Here is a 19,896-nt window from a genome sequence, read left to right as displayed (position 1 = left end):
TGTCACATGTGGTAGGGGATATGGGAGTGAAGTTGATGCAGGACCTGTGGGACTACAGGTTAGCTATGAGTACAGACCCATTATATGTGGCATCATTATGTATGAGATCACGGACAATCTGGGCCTATCCTTTGAGGTTACACATGTAACTACAGTGTGTGTTGTGATTCTGCTTTGTGTGGATGGCTAAGTTTGCGAGTTACTGCGTCTACACAACATCACACAAAGCACTATGTACTTGTTTTAGCTGTGGAGGTTGTGTCTCTATTTTAGGGGGAGTACCCTCACTCTAGCTGTCACACAGCAATGCCCACCTCTTATTGTACAGCCTGATAATGGCAGTTTTTCACCAGGCAGGTGTGCTGTGCCATGAAGAGCCTGTGTTCCTTCTGTCAGGTACAGCCGAGTTCATGCAGTTGTAATGCTTCTGGCATGATGCATGGGTGTAGAACTCTTAATACTTGCCTGTCCCATCAGAGGGGGGAGGTGTAGTCAAGCAATGTAAACCCTCCCACAGGAGGTAACAGATGGCTTTGTTGAAATATATGTCTGCATTGTCTGTGGGGAGTGGTTAGTGCTGGTAGTTTTAATTACACTGATCTGTGGTCAGATCCCACCAGGGAGGATCCCACATTGGGGAGCTGCAGTGGTCACCTATATTGGAACACATGTGATGCAGTACATTGGTTTCCCTTGGGGGGATGTCACGGCACTGCTCCAAGGCATTGTAGTGAAGGACATAGACTAACCTTTGGGCAAGTGAGCTGCAGCATGAGTAAACAACACACTTGGTGGTCACTTAATGCCACCCCACATCATGGTGTAAAGATATATCTTGACAGACATACGTACATACAAATATGCACAGTGGCTGTCTGGATTTATGGAGCTGCTCCTGTAGCTGGCTATTGCAGGATTATGTGACCTTCCAGTACTGAATGGGACCTGCAGTGTCTCTGGGAAACTACAGTGTTTCACAAAATGTGGAAGTGTATCTAACCTTAATGAGTAAGTATACACCACCTGTATTACCTTGAACACTGTCATTTTGAGGTGTGAAGATGTGAATGGACTTGTAGTTGGGTATGGCTGTAGTGCTGTCCACAGCCTTGAACCAGATGTCCTTGACTGCACACATGTCTGCATATTCTAGGGTGGGGATACATTCTACACAGTGGGGTTCATTGTTGTCTTACCCACTGTGTAGCATCTTAACCATGATGCTGCATAAAGATGGTGATCTCATTGCCAACTTTTCCCTGAACAGTGCATCTAAGATGTATTGTGGGGGTGTCAGTAGCCTTGGCTGGTACTCTAAATCTCAGGGGTGAAAGATGAAGACCATCACAAGTGAAGCATTGATGTCTATTGAGCAAGGTATCCCATTCAGACATGGAGTAGATCCCCTGACAATGACACCACAAGCTAAGACAATTATTAATTTCCATCAATTTTGGTGTGTATGGAGCCATCATTCTAAGTGAGGGTCAACTGCAGCTGAAAGCCATGCGTATACCCGTGAGAGACACAGACTGACTATGCACATTCATGTTTCTGCATACAGGCTGGTGATGTATGTCCCTAGTCATACACTCCTGCAGAAACTATGATGTCAACATTATCTTAACTGATATACCTTAATATACAGCAATGTGTGATAAGGCCTAATGTGTCAAGCCATAGCCAGCTATCTCTGATCTTTCCCATATGTAGCCACATGACACAGACATCAACGTGTCTCACAATGTAATCACCTCTTAGTATGAGGTGTGATTTTCTGTTTTGCCTTAGGTGTTTGACCAGTGAGAGAGTGGCACATGAAATATGTGTACTGTACAGTACAGAGCCAGGATTTTCTGAGGTGCCTGTTTGGCAATGTGTCTGGTAAGGAGCTGCACATATGCAGGTGTGTGTGATGTGGGTGTAGTTGGTGCAGGATGTGTGCTGTGCATGTTGACATAATGCTCATTGCCATATGTAATGACTGTTGCTGGAGACACCATGGCAGCAAGGTTTGAAATGCAGTCACATCTGTCACATCTTGTGTTTGTGTGTCATAGGAGTAGAGGGGTAGAGATACTCTCAACATCTCAGCAGCAGGTCCTGCAAAGTTAGGGTCATGCTGCCACATCCATGGGGTTGACAGCCTGATATATATTATTTGTATGCACACCTTGCAGTAGTCAAGATGTGGATGACCATGCATGCATAGATGACTTGTTCAACTTTCCTTACATGATGTTGGCCTCACAAGCATACAATGCATGTGAAGCAACTAGACAGCATACTGGTTGTTGTGTGACATGATGTAGGAACACAGACATTTGTTTTGGGTACATTACTGTACAGTATGACATGCCTAGGACATGTGGCAGGTAGAGCTGCAGTAGGTCTCACAGTCATGTCATGCAGATATCCACCAGTAATGTGTTGAAGGGCAGGATGCACAACTAGCTGTGAAATTGTCACCTATGATGACTCACTACAACTGTGCTGATTGTTTCAGCAAGACTTGACATCTATGTCTCTGGACATTGTACATTATATTATAACACTACAGCATTTCTATGTATCCCCCCTCTTGTAAGTTACCTAGTGACATACCACCAACCCTGGAACAGAATGCATAAGACATGGAAAAAGAAACTGATTGTCCAGGTTGCAAATCAAGGCATCTACCTGGAAAAGGGTATGTGAAGGCTACAGAGCCTTTCATGTTTGACACCTATGTGGATGAACAAACAGGCTGTTTTCTGCTTGTCATCATGGACTTCATAGTAACATTTTGCGTGTGATGACAGAAAACATATTGGAGTATGGTATCCTATGTGAGAGTGGTGTTGGTGTGACGAGCATTAGTAGTTGCCAGACACTGACAATTCCATGGACTCCCATGCTTAACACAGTCTTCACAAGGTAATTGTGTCCTCCTGGGTAGTGTCCAAATGCAGAATTCCTGTGTAAAACACCAACTTCACCTTCACAGGGTATGCATATTACAGTTCCCTAACGTGTTTGTCTGTGCTCTGTACAGACACCTTGGATGACTCTCTTCTTGGAATATGCTGAAAGTAACTGCAATACTTTGTTGCACAAAGTACAGCTAGCAGGTAGTGCCAAGCAGTGTCCCCTGATCTCTGAGTCATGTGACATGAAATGCCATGAAAGGAGTTATCATGCATATGAAAAGTAACACTACCATACACCTACTGACACCTGAGAAAACCCTGTTTGTTAAGCTCAAGGCCAAATCATGCCTACCAACTGTAACTGTTGGACTCTGTTGAGTGTTACATTATGCAGTGGATGACGGGAATATTACTGCCTCTAAATACCATGGCCTGACAAGGTGTTTGACAATATAAGGCCAGCAGTCCTTGCTGGAAACAGTGTAGGTTATCTACAGAATGTTATGTCAGCTGTTGGATAGGCGAGTGTCTGACAGTCATAATCTGGGAAGTCAGCATTGGGAGACCTATGCTGCAATGAAACTAGTCACCAGTGGATTTCTCCAGACATTATTAATTGTGTACCCCTTCTAGCCATTCCCTTTCTGCAGTCACAGCTACTGTCAGTGATCTCTTATTGACTACATTAGCAGGTGATTGTATATCAGGAGCTGTAACTGAATCCCACACAGAACCAACAGTTAACCTGGATGGCCAGCGACACACATTAAGTTGTCTGAGCCACTGACAAATACTAAATACCAATGACTGCACAATACTATTTTCTGGAAAGTCATCCACCCCTGGAAAATATAGTAGTGTCCACACACCACACAAAGTTGGGCCATTACTCATGGACTTATGGACACAGATTAATGAAGCTTTTGACTTTTACTGGTTGGTAAGATGTGGGGATGCATTCAATGCTGTATAACCTAAACAGAGAGGTATGTGATGTCGATCCCAGACTGCCATTGCTATACAGAGTGTGGCATTCATCACAACTATCATTGTGTACAATGGCACCCTTGCTATGTCACTACACAGGCATATCTTACAACTGTAGCAGCCACACAATTTCCATGGTACACCAATACACACTGCAGATAACATGACCTATGGAGTTCGTGTCAAGACCATACATGTGTAGTCTGTCTACTAAATGCTTTGGAGGGGATGTGTATGGCTGCCATACAAGGAAGTGTCAGATCCCACTGTGTACCTCCCACAAATCCATGAAAGGACTATCATATGTCTTACCTGTTCTACTCACCTACACCATTACTGTGTTATAAATAGTACATGCTGGAGAGACAGGTATGTAACACAGACAGTACATCCTATATGTAACAGGCTCCCCATGCATGTGAAGCATGCATCTGCCGTGAAACACATCTTCAGGTTACAAAATGTGATGCAGAATAAGATGATCATAGCTGTTGATGGACAAATGTCTGTACTGGACACAAGAAATTTGTAAATGGGTCATCTCCAGCACCACAGCTTTTGGATATGTTAGCTCCCTAAACCCTGCTGACGCTTATCAAGTGTATCAGATCTTTTCACGGATTAGGGATGCATGAGTATGTTGAATGCCACCATTGCCCTTGTTAGCCTGTCATACACATATAGATGTATGGAGCTATGCACTTACAGTGCTGTACCTTACTGAAGACATATTTCTTCTGTGCTGATGTTCTATCCTGTGCTGTGACATCTCTGGCTTTATTGCCACTGTGTATCCATAGGTGCCCCCAACAGAATCTTGAAACAGAGACAGAAATAGGTCAATGACACACCTTTCATTGTGTACTTATACAGCTATTACAACATCATATGACATACGGTATGCAAAATTATGTGGCTTACTCATTACAGAGTTCAGCATACAGTATCTGTCAGTAACCACTACAAGTGTCATGGCAAAACAGCAATGCATTAACAAGGGCATGTTAATTTATATAGTCACCCTGTGCATCAGACACATAGCTTTATTTCCCTACATCAATGATGAGTATGACAGGTAAGTGGCACAGGTATCATCACTTGCACAGGGTGTTTGTGGGGGTGCAGGACACCTAGTCTTACTCAATAGGTTGAAAGCATGTGTGTGAATCTGGAAGCAAAGCAGGAATGATGGACCATGGAAATGCACCATGTTTGTGTCTATGGCTGACCTGAATTTGACAGTGGTGTGTGAGTGTGTGCATTTACACAGTCAAGCTCAGTGCTAGCCCTATATCTGTGTGTGTTGGACAGCTTTGAACTGTGCCTGTTAGAGCTGACAGCTCAGTATCTCTGGCCACAAACATGGGAACTGGCTCTGCCAGGAGTTGAACTGACACCTCCATGCCCAGGGTCAGAATTGGGGCTAGTACCTGATGGTGACTGCTGTCTGCTGGGACTGTCCTCTACAGTAATGCCCAGGGCCATGATCCCATGGCCTGCCACATCTTAATATGGACAGCACACTCCTCTCTGTACTGCTGGATGTACTACCGGTACAGGAGCGTGATTCTGCAAGGCCACTTGGACTCTCAGCAGATGGAGTTCCTGATCTACATCCATGAGGCCAATGCTCAACTCCAACCACAGGTTCCAGCACATACACTGTGCTTTCCAAGACACATACTGTTTCAGCCCACCCAACTGATCCAGGGGGTCACCAATGCAGTGGAGGCAGCCACAGATGTCAGACTGTGCTGCATCCATAAAAATGAGCATAAGTCTGGACTTCCTTTCAGAATCTGCATGTCCCTCCATGATGGCCAGAAATGTATGCCAAGTGAATCGTGATGTGACACCTGCAACAGGTAGTGAAAGGACAGCAGGCTTCCTACAAGCACCCCTATCAATCCACCTGTGTAGTACCCCGACAGCTGTCTGGCTGTGGCCAGTCACTATGCTTACTGGAGCTATAGTTGCCACATTTTCCTGTTCAATGTCCCCACCCTTTGACTGTCCAATATATGTGGCGTCTGGGGACTGAGTATATGTAGGCATACTGACTGCAGTGACAATGAGGGGAGAAAAGTGATGTCAACCTCTGGGGCAAATTCATTCACTGAAACACCCACCTGTACCTCACTATGGCTACCATCATCATCAGAGTCTGAAAAGGCACTGACATCAGGTTGTGGCGGGGACAGAAACCAACATCCAAGGTCATCTGTGATAAGAAAGGAAAAAGCAGTACATTAATACCTGCACTATTATCCTCTGCAGTACTATATTGCAATATATGTACAGCTCTATACACTGCTGGCATTATTATAGACCTGTTCAAACCCTGACCTCATATAGTTTGACAAGAGGACATTACTTTTCCCACAAACAGCTGGAGTTACTTGTAAATAAAAGCTCTTTACACAATATCATCAACAGCAATGAGGTAGACTGTTGACATTTGCGAAGACTCTGCGCAGTAATACGTATGACAATTTGCAATGCCCTGAAAATACTGTCACATCTATGTGTGGTCACACCTACAAGGCATATGTATGACTCTAACATGTGTAACAGTCAGAAAATATCTGTGCAGTTACCAATCATGCCGACAGTACATGAATCCAGGAAGCAGGCCTGGGATGACACTTTAGGGATTACATTGCTGTAAACCTTTATCTATAACAAAACAGTGTTGTGCTTACCAGGAGCAGGACAATGCCCTTGTCCGATACCTGTTGGACCTGTGAAAAGTTGTGGTAATGTCAGTACTACAGCATGTTGCACCACAACAAGGTAATACATCCATATATCTCATATTTGCAGAAGCTACTGTGTTAATTGTTATAACAGTCAAGATCTGAGCATGTGAGTCAATCTGCAGTTAAATTCTCCCCCCACACAACAAACACAGACCTGACACCCAAGTAAGAGTATGTACACCTTGACACAATGAATGCTACAGTATTGCAATGGTGGTCAAACTAAGCTTATCTGAATGCTCCCCTGCCATGGAAACTGTGGCACCCATATATACAATGTATGATGTGATGGATGCCTGGGAGCCATTGTGTGTGCCTAGGTTTGCCAGGAATTCCTCAGTGGCTGAGAGTGGTTACTCCACTGCAGTCCCTCCACCGGTGATGCAATAATCCCTGGTTACATCTGCTGAACTTCTGTATACAGCATTGATCATGTCCATTGTGCAGTGTCAAACCGATTTATATGTCCTGCTCTGATGACCTGTGGCATTCACATCATGGACAAGGTTAGCCCACAGTGCTGCCTGCTGTTCCCTGTTTTGCATCCCTCTGGACAGTAGTTCATGTGTTGCAGGAGTCCTTCAAGTATAATATCTTTCTCCGCATCCATGAAGGATCCACGGCAACTTGGGTACATGTTTCCTGAAAGACAACAGAATGGGAACACATGTCAGGATCACATATGTGGAAGTACACTATGTAAAGATACAGCAAGAACAGAATGGCTGGCAGTATGCACTGCTTGATCATACATGTCATATTCCACAGTGTGCAAACATCCTAAGCATGTGGATACAGCTAAGATACTAGCAATAGTCAACTATACCCATGTGTGGCATGACAAATTTTGCTGTATGATCATACACCCAACACTGGGGTGTATTGTAGTGTGTCACCAAGGGGCAAAACCCTGATTATATGTGAAAACAGCAATGCAAAACAATAGAAGTATGTTATTATAACCAGTATAAATGGACAGTCCTATGAGAATAGTGTGCCACATTGACAAAACACATTCCACCCTTGATGTATCATATGTCCTCTATAGGTGTAACAAATCTGGAGATCAATTACATGTCATTATCACAAGTCTAAGAAAGGCTTAATGCTGTATTCCCTATCACCTGTAACTACACTCACACATCTGGATCATGTTATAAACAAAATGGTTGCACACCTGCTGGAGTGCAACCCTCCTCTGTTAATATATGGTGATATTTAAGTTTTTGCAAATATGTGTTCTTTGTGTAGAAAGTCTCATACAAAATGGTTCCCCATAGCCAGCAAGTTTGACTTTTAACATGCTTCTCAATAGCAGGTGATTTCCTCTTAACCAATCTGTGGTCCTGAAATGCTAATTGCAGTCAACACAGCTGATTTGCACTATCAGCCAATGACATGCAACCACTATACACAATATAAGGCCTTCATGTAGATTAGAAGGCCTTTCTGATATGTTGTGCTGGACATTACTGGGATGAGGAGACTACATCATTACATAGGGTAGGTCTGTAGCAAATACTTTTACATAGAGATATGTGTGGTACAGACTACAGCTGCTGCTGCAGGCAATAGGCATAGGCAGATAGTGTGAACTCTTTGGAGGACAACAAACTGGAGGAGCAACTGTGGGAGCTGTGTCAGCCTTGTTGTAGATGCAGAGCCAGAGTGAGGGTACCCATTCCACTCCAAATGAGGCATGTGTTTAAGGTAAGTATGTTAGGCAATGGTATCATTAACAGAGTACTAGGCGACATGTTTGTTGTGTCCCTGAGCAACACAAGGGATAAATATAACATTATGTCCACCACGTGGGCAATTGTCAGGTCACGTGTTACAGTGTGGTCCTCATTTGGAATGTGTATGCTGGCAGTCCTTGTTACAAGCTGTGCTTCATATGTGTATGTTGGTAATCTGCATTGTGAGTTTGAAAGGATTGTGTATTGCACTCTGATATTAGTGGGCCTCATTTGCATTACCTGAGTTAAAATTCTCTGTGAATGCATATTAATGCATGATGTGGCACTTTACGCACTTATCATTTTGCTATAGGGATATGTGAAGTTTATTCCTATCTGCAGACCTGTGACTTCCATCAGTGAAAAGCAGACATTTCATTTGAAATGCATTGTGCAGATAAAGAGTGCATGACTCAGTCGTTAATTGCTGGCATCACAATAATGTAATTAAAATGCTACACACCACTGGATTTGAACCCAGGACTGTGTGTGTCAGAATGTACTGGTTGCAAGTCATTTAATAGACTGAGGTACTGGGTCACTGTTACAGCGTGTGTATTTGCAAGATATAATTACACACAGGCTATGACATACATTTTTTACAATGCAAAAACAGAACTTCACCATTGAAGGTAAAGTCTCTGCCATTAAACACAATAGCAGGAAAACAAAAATAACAAAAGGAGTTGACAAACATGGCTTGGAGCTGAAGATAACTTTAATTAAAAAAAAATAAAATTCAATAAGCGCTTTCACATGGATCCACCATGCTTCCTCAGATTGTTATAAAAACACAAGCAACCTTTCTCTATTTAAAACACAAAATGCAGCTTATTAAACAATTAATATGTTAGTCACCATAGTGATCAATCAAGCCAAAGAGCACCAGGTACTTATACAAGAAGACTTCTTTCAGAACAGTTAACATACTCATAAACTCATTCATAAAAAACTTATCAATATTACCTAAAGATAGTAAAAGCTTCTATTAAATGTATATATCATTTTACAGTTAAGTAATCAAAGCTTCTAATCTTATGAAAGTGATGCATAGAAGCACCATTGATGATGATGTTTGTCTTTTTGGCTTTTCACAGTTAGGGGTCACCACAGTGGAACTCCAGTCTGCTAAAGAATGGCAGTAGATTTTTATGGTGCTGAGTTGCCAGCCCGACGCCCAACCTTCAGCAAGGCACGCCCATTTACACATGTCTTTCGGAGGCCACTTGACTGCAGGGAGGACATGCAGACTTCACACAGAAGGCACTCCAGTCAAGAATTGAACAGGAGAACCTCTTGCTGCTGAGGCAACAATGCTACCACTGTACCACCGTGGCACGTATAGAAGCACCATTGATACCAGTGTAAAATGGTATATACATTTAATAGAATTTTGTAAATGTTGCTGATAAAAGGGGATATTTACCTGCTATTAGAGACCTCACTTTCATCAATTATTCTGTGTTTGGCTATCTAGTAGTGTACTCTTGCACCAGTCTCCAAGGTACACTGCCAATTTTTCGATTACTCTTTAAGCAAGTTTGCATGATGCACAAGATGCACAGCTCTGCTTAAAGATGCTTAATAAGTGTAACTTGGAATTACTGTTTTGCTTAAACCACCTGTTTTAATTAACAGCTGTGCGGCATGGCAGGTTAATGCAGTGGCCTACAGGTGCAATGTTCTTAAGTTCAAATACAGGACTGGTGTTTATTTTGTATATGTTTATTATCATTTAAAACACATATATCAATATAGCTCTTTTTACTGAGCTAAGCAAAGCTGACATGACATGCATAGTTGCGCTAAAAATATATAAAGAAGAGAAAATTGGGGAGATCAGAAAGTGGTGAAAAAGGGTACAAGCAAGGGGGAAAATAGTGAAAGGCAGGTAGGTATGTGCAGGAAGTGTGTATGAAAGAACCATAGCAATCCATTTTTTGTCCAGCAACAACTCTGCACTTTGACAGAATTTGTAAATGACTGTGAACTCTTACCCCTGGAGAAAGGGTTTAGGACAACATAATTGCATTGTTAAGCCAGTTGGACCAAATTATGTGTGTCCAGTGGACATGTGTGCAAAATGGAGAGCTATTTATGGGATGATTTTTTTTTTTTTGGGATAGGTGCCGATTTACTTATGGTGAGAGTGGAATAATGGGGAAGTGACATAGGTACGTGTGGGAGTGGTAAGTTGGGTAAGTAAGGAAGCTTTTGCAGACAGAGAAGACAGACAAAACAGCAGACACTAATGATGTGGTGTGTGACACAAGAGGTGGGTGAGCATCTTGGATGGGGAGGGTATTGTGATTTTTCAGTCCAATGTGCTTCCACAAGGTAGCAGCATGACTCACATCCCCAACCACTGGACTATTGGCACCATTCTGTCACTGCCACAAAGGTGGCAGTGGTGGAGGCTTGTCTCTAGGGTGAGTTACCCCACCAGGGTAGCCAGCATGCCCTCCATCTGATGCAGGCATCATCCAAAACCACTGTAGATGATCCTGCGCACCAATCCTGGCAGTTTATAATGGGTGACAACTCCCCCTCCACCACTGCTCACAGAAGGAGTCCTGTCCCCATCCCGTAGGGTGGTAATACGCAATGTCATATGTAGTGCAGGGGCAGCAGAGGGGACACCACCAGATTGGGTTCCAGACATGCTGGGACCTGTTGCCACAGCCAGAGGAGGCAAGGTAGGTGGATCACAAGGAACAGCTGACCTTGACTCACTGTAGTAAAGTAGTTATTACAATAAGATAAGGTTAGTAATAACCATACCAATGTTAGTAGTAACAGAATGGAACATAACATTTATTAATCCAAATATTTATTAAGGTATATTAAGTGTAACACAACATTAAGTAATATAACAGTAAGCATGTTAACAGTAAGCCAGTATGAATTAAGCCATAAGGCAAACAAAACAGTTAGTTTAACAAAATATGTTTATATGAAATCATAATAATAAATAACAATAATAAAATAAAGAAAATAACAGGTGGGGAGAGAGAGAAAAACATACCATTAGTTACCTCACAGGTAATATTACTACACAGAGTACTTCTATGTACTTCTACAGGTGTGCAGTGTCAGTTGTGGGTACAGTGACTACAATTCCTCTATAGCTGATGTAACATGGACATAATTCTCAAGCTGTTATCATGGGACAGTATGGGCGAAGCAGTAACAAATGCAGGTACACAACTACATGGAACAGTTTCACATAATGTGGACTTACATAGCTACTAAGGTGTTCTGTAAATGGATGTAAAAATATATTGCATTCCAGGTAATCTTTTATCTGGTAATCATGGAACAGACAGATTAGACAGTTATAATTACATTACGAAAAATCATGACAGTTGAGAGGTATGTTTGTGTACACTAAGTAAACTAGACAACTGTCATCCTTTAGTTGGCAGGCGTGGGAGTAGAAGCCAAAAGCTGTGACTGGAGGGTTCATGTGCAAATAATGTAACAACTGACTGCAGCAACTTCAAACATACATGTAATGAATACAGCTCTAATACATATATTAAGTCAGACGTATTTAGGAAAACACAATGCTGCTCAACACTTTATCTGTACTGTTATTTATTATCTGTGAAGTCCACACACAATATATGCCATAAAGTGGGCTACTTCACCCATATACCTTTTTTTGCTGGAGTGGGAGGAAAGGAGAGCCTTATGTGACTGACATTGTCCTGGAGACAGCCTTGAACCATACTATGAGTTGCGGAATACATTTTTCAGGCCGTTACTTTTGCATTCTACAGCTACTACAGTTTTACACTTGACTGCAGCAACCTCATTTTACACATACAATGCATAGAGCTCTAGTGCAAATATGTTTTGACACCAAAAATCCCATCATACACCTTTTTGCTTACTGTTATTGATATTGCTTGCTGTTTATTGCAATACAGTTATTACTGTTCATTTATTGCACTATATTTCTAATAGCCCATTTATTACACTACAGTTTGCATTTTTTTTTCTTTATTGCAGTACAGCTTATATTCTTTATTGTTTATTACACTACTACACTCATGGTACAACCTGGGAAGTTGCATGGCATGGGACTGTATGTTGTTAGCCTTCTCAGCTGCAGCTGTTGGGTAGAAGCTCACCATTATGCATACCAGTTTTGCACAGATTTAGCTTGCATTTTAGTAAAATACTGGAAAAAATGCTTACATATCTCTGGGGCATGCCCAGCCATTGCCTATTGCACACAGGGGTCCAAAGTTCCCCTGTTTCTATGCTTTAGGTTATCATAGTGGTGAAGATTGCTCACCAGTATGGGGGAAACCAGTAGCACTGGTAAGGTCCCTGGCCAACTGACACCTGGCCTCAGCCTTATATTCTGAGCCATATTAATTGTCCTGCAGCAGGTTCATAACTGTGTATCAGGAGCCCAACAAAACCCTGGACTCCTGCACATCCCATCTCTCCACCCTAAAAAGCGCACCCTCTCCAACACCGCCCTGGCATACTGTCAGTTAGATAGACTCCAAAGAATGTTGCAGAATTCCTGCCTATTTCCCTTAGTATATAATGTTTTCCCACCCTTACATATCATTCAGCTACAAAAGAATCTGCAGTGCTTAGCACTGTGCAAACCAGAGAAGCGGAGCTGAGCTTCTTGAAAATATGCTCAACTGAGGTTTTAGCGAAGCTTAGCAATGCGCAAATTGTACTAGCTGTTAATCATGTTAAAGCAGTGATTAGCATCGTGCAGCTCTTCCAGATGTAAAAGTTATGTTTTTAAATTAAACAAACATTTAGATTACATTAAACAAATGGTATGTCTGCTAGGGACTCAAACCCAGGATCTACGAAGCTTTATATTTTTCACTCTACTCATTTAGCTACATGGATAGTATACAATCTACTGTACTTTCACATATGCTACAAAGGTACCGTGGTGCTCCATGCAAACAGGCTTAAACAGACTTAAACAAGAGCAGAAATAAATAATTAATTACATCCGGTTTCTATTTTTAGATGTCTGGTAGGTGTCTGCTGTCTATGTGTAAGTGTGGCTTGGCATTGCTGCACTCAGTGCTGTGCAAATGGACATTAAATAAAAAAAAAAATAATTCAAGAAAAATTAGACATTTACAGCACAAGCTATTATTTCACAGCACATTTCAACAATAGTAGGTAACATTACTGGGAGCTTCACCATGTACCTAACATCTGACCAGCCTCAACATTTCTGTCAAAATGGATTCAATATTGATGTTACTATGCTCTGCCTCAGTTGCGCACTATGATTAATATGCATGACACACTACCAAGGGGGAACCGCGGTCGTGTACATGGTTACATTTCGTATAGGCTCAACACAGAGCCTACATGGATTTTATTGAATCCTGGGACATATCTCACTTGCTGCTGTAGAGAGGATACTGCAACAGAAGTCTAAAGATGAAAACTGTTTAAGTATTTGTCAGTATCAGAACATGGCTATATAGCAAATGTGAATGCCTTAATCTTTTTTCGTTGAATATATGTTGGAAATATACCTAATTCTAAAAGATAGACATAAACATTGCTATTAATCCTATCTTTCTTTCTCTCTCAGCTTCTCTATCTCTGTATATGTATATGTAGATATATATATATATATATATATATATATATATATATATATATATATACACACACACATACACACACACGCGCGCACACGCCCACACATGCACACACACACACACACACACACACACACACACACACACACACACACAAACACACACACAAACACACACACACACACACACACACAGCTATATATATATATATATATATATATCTATATATATATATATATATATATATATATATATATTTATTTAATTATGCTTTGCAAAACAACCCCTAATACACACCCAGATTAATATTTATTAGCACATATTATCAAGTGAACCAACGATGTAGACATTTTGAAAAGAAACCTATCATTATTTTTAGGAGAGAAAGAATATTAACTGTAGTCTTGCACTCAAAATAAGCTAAAAAGAATTTTAAGAAACCTTTTAATATGGTATTATGGTTACTTTCTGATACAGATCCTGAATCCACCATTATGCATATATATATATATATATATATATATATATATATATATATATATATATATATATATATATATATATATATATACACATGTGCGTTAAGAAATAGTGCTGCTTAATATCTTTAGTATAATTCAGTATAAAAACAAAAGCTATCACTAAATTGTCTGGCATATTTTCAGTTATAGTACACTTAGTGCTTTACATTCCAAGGTCTTTCTCAGGTTGTTTATAATTAGAGGTGGGGTGACACTGAAAACAAATTGATAGAAGATGTAACCAGATGGCAGTGTACTTCAGCTCTGCATTTGGGAAAAGGTCTTAATTATAGTTTCCATTCCTTCTTTCCTTTTGATAAATAGGAGTTCAAAACTGGAACATAACATTTTGTATAGGAATTTTATAGTAAAAATATTATCATTCATGTTCCTCTATCTCAGAATGCATTTGGTCCATTAAATGGCTGCCTTTAAGGAAAAAATGCAAATGTGCATGCTTCATGAACTGGCACATAAAACATATATACGTGTTATGACCCTTGGCCACATCCTGAAGTAGTGCGGGAGCAGTACACATTATTGCCAATGTGTTCTCTTGTACCTTCAGTTGTGCTTCAGCGAAATATTTATGTTTAGATCTGCAGCTTGGAGACTTGTTCTTTCATAATAGTCTGATACAGCTTTGTCACTGCTGCTGTATTCAGGTTGCATCCTAAGTAGCACAGTTGGCTCCAAGACTTTGAATGGTAGCATCACACTATCTTTCCTTCCTTATTTAATTTCCATGAGCTGGTTTTTTCACATGACTCCATATAATTTTTGTATGTTATACTGTGCTTGTATTATATTACTTTACTATGAAAAAGAAGCATAATAAAAAACAATATATCTGTCAAAACAGTTTGCAGTACCATCTGCTAAAATAATATGACCCAAAAAGGTAAAAAAGGAAGTTTTGTTCACAGTGCATCTGTTATGTAACAAACCACATTATGCCCCATTGGAAACAGAGATCTTAGATATGGGTGACAGTGATAAAATCAGTCTGTCAGACAAAAAAAAAATGAAAATGCTATTTTAAAGCAGATGTTTATAAATTAGTTGTACAAAATAGGAATTCCATAGATATTCTAAGGTCTAATTTATATTGTCAATAACAGTAAATGCATATTTAGTAGGTTGTCGAGTAGAACAAATGAGAAAGACAAATAAAGTATAGCATTTTTAATTCTTCAGGTTTTGACTAAAAACTATTAAAATATTGCCATTGTCAGCAAGAAAGAGATATGTAACAAAAATAAGAAAACTAGCATTATGGAATGCATTTTCTCAATCTTTTAAGGATTTTTTTTCTCATTTTTTTTCAACATTTGAATAAATTCCATAGTATTTATACATAACATCTTAAATAACTATGTACACTATTTACATTAGCCTGACACTATAACAGATCTTAATGTATACAGTTACTTTATAAGTATTCCAATCCATTATCAGAGTGTCTGATCAATTATTGTATAGTGTCAATCAATGATAATACTTTTTCCCCAAGGGTTGTTGATAATGGCTTTGGATACATTCTTAGTTCTTTAATTTTAATTTCCAATAATGCTGTGGTCTTCAGTAGGCTGTAGAAGTCTTCCAAAGTTGGTATTGTATTTATAGTCCATCTTCTTTGTTATACACTTCCTTGAAATTATAAGTATAGTCCATACTAGATACATGTTTGACCTATTCAAATGAGGACCTTCATTCACATTTAATAATACAAGAGCTTTAGTTAAATAAAACAATTCATTAAATAAAGCTTGTAGAAAGTTATTAATACCATCCCAAAATGGCTTAATTTTAACACAATCAATGAAAATGTGGTTCCAATCTGCATTGTGTACTTATTCACATCTCCAGTATATTCCTTCTATGGAAGAACTAATTTTACTGAATCTGTCTGGGGTTATGAATGCTCTGTGCAAGCATTTCCAATTAAAAAACTTTCCAGTATTGTGTAAAGGATATATATTTTATCGATTATAAGATATTTGTTTTATTATCATCAGTTAACTGTATTGGGTGTCCTTTTGTTATATATTTCCAATATGAGGTTTTTGGGTGTTGTTTTATACTTTATCAATATTTTATAACATTTTGAAATACTGTTTCCCATGTCAAAGTCATTATATATGATTTCATATATGTATTTCATAAATGTAGGTATTTCTTTAAATGAAGAATTGTATTTATTTATTTAATTTTACATTTGCTAACCGGGATGGTCCGATTGGACACAGGTCCATTTTCAGTGGAGGCCTGGGGAGAAAAGCTCCATAGTAAGTAAAATCACAGTAAGTAAAACTTTACACAATATGTTAAAATACAGTATACAGAGAATTTTCAAACATTATGTTAAAATATAGTATACAGCAGAAGACATAATACAGAAAAAAAATAGTTACACATGGTTAATAACAGAATCAGCATTAGGAGAAGACCTAGACTATAATATACATTGCAGTAGGTATATTAGGAAGTGAGGTATATAAGTGGATTCATTTGAGGAATTATGTAATACATGGGCATGGCCACTTATTCTATAAGTGTGTTCTAAGTGAGTTTTTAAAGTGAGAAGAGGTAGGGGCAGAAAAAAGAGCATAAGTGAGATTATTCCAGATTCTAGCTATGAAGTGGGAGAACTGTGCTTTTCCTGCAGTATTGTTAGCCATAGAGATACAAAGGATGGGTTTGTCAGAAGATCGGAGAGGACGATTTGTATTATAGTGGGTGAGAAGTTGGCCTAGTGCAGGTTTTTTTTTCTGGATGTGTTACCACATTGTAAGCAATGAATAATTGGTGATAGGTTAGTAGCTGGGGAAGTTCCAGCCATTGCAGTTCCCTTAGAGCCTGGAAATGGTGGGTTCTAAAGGTAGAGTTGTTTGCAAACTTGGCGATTTTATTATAACATGATTCGAGTCTGGCAAGGTCAAGTTTTCTAAGCTGGGTAAGAATTGGAGCAGCATCCATTAGGGTAGACAAGATGTGAGTTTGGGCTAGGGTAATCCATGCTTGTTTCAAGAGGGATTTCCTGTGCTTATATAGTGTTCCCATTTTTTATGGACTTTTTTGATAGTTTGTGAAATGTGGATGTTGAAGTGTAGATTTTTATCAATTTCAATGCCTAGGAGTTTGGTATGGTCAGAGGGAGAGATAATAGTGCAATTTTTGGAGGAAATAGTGAAAGATAGAGGGGTGGAAATGTTTTTTTGGGGGGTGAAAAGTAGTAATTTGGTTTTATTAGGGTTTAAGATAAGTTGGATCTGAGTGATCCAACTTTCCACAGAGCTAAAGGATTCCTGGGTGAGTTGTTGTAGAGTGGGAAGTGATGGAGCTGAACAGATAAGAGTTGTATCATCAGCATATGGTATACATGAAGCATGCTGTTTGGTGGAAAGGAGATCATTGGTAAATATGGAGAAAAGAAGTGGGCCTAATATGGAGCCTTGCGGTACACCTATGGTAGTTGGGAGTAAGGAGGATAGCACACTTTGCCATTGGACAGATTGTTGCCTGTTTGGCAGATAATTGTTAATTATTCTACTTAAATCTTGTGAATATGACAGCAAACTCTGTAAAGTTAGCCAGTCCTGTTGTGGAATTTTGTATGTTGCTTTTATTACTTGCATATCTAAAACTTCTAGTTCTTTGATACATTGGAGCCAACAAACACATCCTTTCTGTTCCCAGGAATTAATACATTTCCTATATATTTTATGTGGAAAGTTCTTTGTGGCTATGAATGGTGTTAAAAGATCAAACCAGATTTTTAAATCTATATTTGAATTAATAATTTTCCTAAATGAGTCAATGTAATAATTAATCATATGAGTTTTAGTAATGTTATATTGCATACTAATACATATGTGCCATGGCAAATTGTTTTTATATGTTATTTGAAATTTGTTTTGCAAATCAAATTCATTTATTGATATTACAGTTAGCAATTCTTTCCAATTTGCAAAGTAATTTGGACTTATCCAGTCTAAGATTGTTTTAGATATTGATGCGTTCATATATTTTTTTATATCAGGAATGTTTAATCCTCCTTGTTTCCATGGTCTGATATGATTTATTAAAGCTATTCTGTTTCTTTTGGGAAACCATAAACAATGTATTATGCATGAATTTATTTCTTTAAGTATATTCCTTTCTGATAACAGTTGTATTGCCAAGGGTATATATATATATATATATATATATATATATATATATATATATATATATATATATATATTTATACACATATATATATATATGTATATCTATATATATATATATATATATATAGATATATATATATATATATATATATATATATATATATATATATATATATATACACACACACATATATATATATATATATAGGATCTTGTGCAGTAAAACCATTTTTATTGACTGAAGTCTATCTTCAAATGTTAATATTATTTTGTTCCATTTTTCCCACAGAGCTGTTAATTGTATTGATGATATTATTGTTGTTTTTTGAGACAATTTCATTATTATCCTTGCATAACTTAATTCCTAGATATTTTAATGTAGATACTTATTTCCCAATGATGTGATCCCCTTAGTCTTTGTTCTTTTTTTATTTAAAAATAAAAATGTATTTTGATTTTGATTTATTGAAATGGAGTCCTGAAGTCATGTGAAATTTCTCAATTAATATACCTAATTCTTCTAATGTCTCTTTTGTATTAGATAATGTTAGTAATATGTCATCAACAAATAGCATTACTTTAGAATGTTAATGTTCATAAACATCTATTCCTTTGATTTTTATATTGTTAGAAATTGAATCTGCCAAAATTTCAATAGCCAGAACAAATAGAATCAGTGACATGGGACACTCTTCTTTAGTGCCTTTTGTTATATGTACAGATTCAGAGGTTAAAGGACCTAGCTTGACAAATGCTAAATTATGTGTGTGTGTGTGTGTGTGTGTGTGTGTGTGTGTGTGTGTGTGTGTGTGTGTGTATATATATATATATATATATATATATATATATATATATTTATATATGTGTATATATATATATATATATATATATATATATATATATATATATATATATATTCTTTAGGAGATGAACAAAGGATGCAGGAAATTCAAATAACATTAGGATTTTGAATAAATACTCCAAATTTAGGGAATCAAAGGATTTTCCTATATCTAAGCTAATTATGAGTGTTTATTTTTTATTAACATAATCTAGAAGATACAGCAGATGCATGCGGTGGTCTTTTATTTGTAATTTCAGAAATATAAAATATACAGTTAAAATCTCCTCCTAATATAAAGTTGCCTTTATAATTATTAGAAATTAAATCCAAGTGTTTTTTTAACAGTTCCTGTTCCAATG

This window comes from Protopterus annectens, chromosome 6.part0 (assembly GCF_019279795.1).
Source record: "Protopterus annectens isolate FY-2018-M chromosome 6.part0, PAN1.0, whole genome shotgun sequence".
NCBI classification, from domain to species: domain Eukaryota; kingdom Metazoa; phylum Chordata; order Ceratodontiformes; family Protopteridae; genus Protopterus; species Protopterus annectens.
This window is presented reverse-complemented; position numbering follows the sequence as displayed.